The sequence below is a fragment of the Tupaia chinensis genome, unplaced genomic scaffold, assembly GCF_000334495.1.
Source record: "Tupaia chinensis unplaced genomic scaffold, TupChi_1.0 Scaffold000095_1, whole genome shotgun sequence".
NCBI lineage: Eukaryota > Metazoa > Chordata > Mammalia > Scandentia > Tupaiidae > Tupaia > Tupaia belangeri.
The window spans coordinates 2,045,124-2,047,924 of record NW_006159557.1 but is presented as its reverse complement, the minus strand read 5'-3'; the positions used below and the strand labels follow the sequence as shown (position 1 = coordinate 2,047,924).

At 45.1% G+C, this 2,801-nt stretch overlaps 1 pseudogene; it reads left to right on the top strand.

Moving 5' to 3' along the window:
• Window positions 1-760: 760 nt before the first annotated feature.
• Window positions 761-2,801, top strand: part of LOC102483021 (glycylpeptide N-tetradecanoyltransferase 1-like) — an 8,797-nt pseudogene continuing 6,756 nt past the window's right edge.

Below are 2,801 nucleotides of genomic sequence, written 5' to 3'. Positions count from 1 at the left end.
ATTTTCTTTTCTCAGCACCATTCCCAGTAATCACAAGATGGCTCCTGCGCTGCATCTGCTTACCGGAACCGCTTTCCCGAAACTGCATTCCATGGAGACCCACCTACAATTAAGGAACTGCACTAGACCCACCCTTAATCCACCCCTAAATAGGAATTACACTAGACCCACCTTTAATCCAACCCTGAATAAAATCTTTATTCTTTATTGTTAAAAACTTTATGAGCTGTTAATTAAAACACTAGCCCCTCTCCCATTTACCTGTATATAACACATTCTCAATAAAAAGGCACGATGATTCCTAGCAGTTGTCACTCCTCAGAGGGCGACCTCTGAGGGGTGTCCGGCATAAGACGTGCATGAAAGGCATTGAGGCCTCTGTCTTCTGTTCACCTTCGCTGCCTTCGTCGAGATAACCCACCCACGCCGAGGCTGGACCCCGGCATTAATTCACACAAATGGTATTAAAAACAGTATTTTAGTTCAATATTGTTAACTTTCCTAATGTGAAATTGGTATCACTTCCAGTTATTCATACATGCAAATTACTGGCAGTACACAAACTTACATTTGTATCTTATTTTTGTAAAAAATTATTTTATGAGGGCCAGCAGGTGGCGTGGTGGTTAAGGTTGCTGGACTCCCTCATAGTCAACTGAGGTTTGAGTCCCAGACCTGGTGGTTTGCTTTCTTGCTTTCCCTCTCTCTCACTCTGTCCCTCTCTGGTCAAAGTTAAATAAATAAGCTCTCACAATTTAAGATGACAGACAACAGTGAGACAGCAGTGAAGCCACTGGCACCTCAGCTCCTGCCAATGATGGAAGGGAATGGAACCGGCCATGAGCACTGCAGCTATTGTGAGAACGAGGAGTTCAAAGCTACAATCGGGGTGGTTTGAGTCCAGCCAATGACACTGGAGCCAAAAAAGAAAAAAAGAAAAAAAAAAGGAACTAAAAAAAGAAGAAAGAAAAAGGCAGTGAGGTAGATTCAACCCAGGATCAGCCTGTGAAGATGAACTCTTTGCCAGCGGAGAGGATCCAGGAAATACAGAAGGACATTGAACTATTCTCAGTGGGCCAACGACCTGCCACAACCATGGAGGAGGCTAGCAAGTGCAGCTACCAGTTCTGGGATACACAGCCTGTCCCTAAACTGGGTGAGGTGGTGAACACCATGGTTCTGGGGAGCCTGATAAAGACAACATCCATCAGGAGCCCTGCCCTGCCCCAGGGCTTCACCAGGGATGCGTTGGACCTGGGGGACCGTAGTGTGCTGAAAGAACTGCACATACTCCTGAGTGCGAGTTATGTGGAAGATGATGACATGTTCCAATTTGATTATTCCCCAGAATTTCTTTTGTGGGCTCTCTGGCTGCCTGGCTGGCTCCCCCAGTGGGACTGAGGGTTCGAGTGGTCTGAAGTCAAAACTGGTTGGTTAATTAGAGCCATCTCAGCAAACATCCATATCTATGGCACAGAAGATGGTAGAAATCAATTTCCTGTGTATTCACAAGAAACTGTGTTCCAAAAGAGTGTCTCCAGTCTCGATCCATGAGATAATCCAGCTAGTTCACCTGGAGGGCATTTTCCAAGCTGTTTACACTGCTGGGGTGGTCCTGCCAAAGCCGGTTGGCACTTGCAGGTACTGACATTGGTCCCTAAACCCACAAGGGCTGATTGAAGTGAAGTTCTCCCACCTGAGCAGAAACATGACCGGGCAGTGTACCATAAGCTCTACCAGCTGCCAGAGGATCCCAAGGCAGCTGGCTGAGACCAGTAGGACAACCAAGGACATTCCAGTGGTACAGCAGCTCCTCACACGGGTCCTGAGCCATGAGGAGGTGGAGCACTGGTTCTACGCCCAGGAGGATATTATCGACACTTTCATGGTGGAGAATGCAAACGGGGCAGTGACGGACTTCCTGAGCTTCTACACACTTACTTCCATCAGGAAGCATCCAATCCACGAGTCTAAAAGCTGCTTATTCTTTCTATGACGTTCACACTCAGACCCCTCTTCTAAACCTCATGAGTGATGTCCTTGTTCTTGCCGAAATGAAAGGGTTTAATGTGTTCAGTGCACTGGGTCTCACGGAAAACAAAACTTTCCAGGAGAAGCTCAAGTGTGGCATAGGGGATGGCAAACTGCAGTATCACCTTTACAATTGGAAATGCCCCAGCATGGCGGCAGAGAAGGTTAGACTGGTGTTACAAGAACCAGTCACCAGTGAGATTCTGGATGAAGCCACTGAGAAAATGGAATCCAACCAGGTGTTGGTCCAATTTTCACAAATGTGAGAATCCCTGGCAAAGAACTGAACTGGCTTTACCAAACTGTCAATGAACTTGATAATTGTGTTGCTATGGCATAGGCTGCATGATGTCACCTTTGGATGTGTCCCCAGTCTCTCTGTTTTCCAATTAATCATATTCTTTTTTTAAAAAAAGTTATGTTATTTAGCTTTATTTGTTTATTTATTTTTAATTTGACCAGAGAGGGACAGAGTGAGAGAGAGAGAGAGAGAGGAGAGTGAGAGAGAAAGAGGGAACATGAGAAAGCAAGTCATCAGGTCCAGGGCTGGAATCATGGTCGGCCATGTGGGAGTCCAACACCCTTAATTACTGTGCCACCTGCTGGCCACCCAATTAATCACATTCTCATGCAGCAGTGATCAAGGGAATGTAACTGCTGAAAAGTAACTCGTGATTGGCATATCATGAAGTTAACAGGTGAATAATAAAAGTATATGTATATATATATATATATATATATATATTTAACATTTTAAATAAATAAATAGA